Genomic DNA, 679 nt, shown 5'->3' on the forward strand with positions numbered 1-679 from the left:
TGGCAGTTAGTATAATTCCCTTTTTAAAATGACTGTTGCGAAGATGTTAACACAGAACTAAGCCGATGACAAATTATCGAGAGAGAAAAAAACAGAATAAAACTTTTTATTACTGTATTTTAAAAGATGACATAAAGACTGGAGAAAGAAACATCCTGAATGCCAACAAGTTATATAGGATCTAAATTTTTTTTTAATTTCCAAAATGTCCATAATTTACGTAATTTTACAAGAAAAGTAATTTTATTAAAAACAGATCTGTGAAACTAGAATCCCGCAGTTTCCAGTGACCAGCTGGTCAGGCTGAATACGCTTTGGGGCAGATGCGGTAGTCTGAAACGCCAGGCCTTTTGCTGGGGAAGGGAGAGATGGGAGAGACAGGAAGGACGGTCCTCCTGGTCATTTCTCTATAGGTGCAGTCCTGTCGCGCAACCCAAGTCAAATCAACGTATTAAAAGCCTCTTCCTTTTTGCTTGTCCGCAAAACGGCAAAGAACGATGTGATGGGGAGAAAAGAACGCCCCAAGGGCCGTTGCAGGAACTACGGACGGTGAGCCGGGTAGAGGGCGCGTGGGACACTGGAGTCGCCCTGCCAGGCCCCGCCCCCTGGCCTCTCGGGCCAGGCCCCGCCCCCGGGCCACTAGGGCCAGGCCCCGCCCCTGGGCAGGCCAGGCCCCGCC

Source organism: Vicugna pacos, chromosome 16 (assembly GCF_048564905.1).
Source record: "Vicugna pacos chromosome 16, VicPac4, whole genome shotgun sequence".
NCBI lineage: Eukaryota > Metazoa > Chordata > Mammalia > Artiodactyla > Camelidae > Vicugna > Vicugna pacos.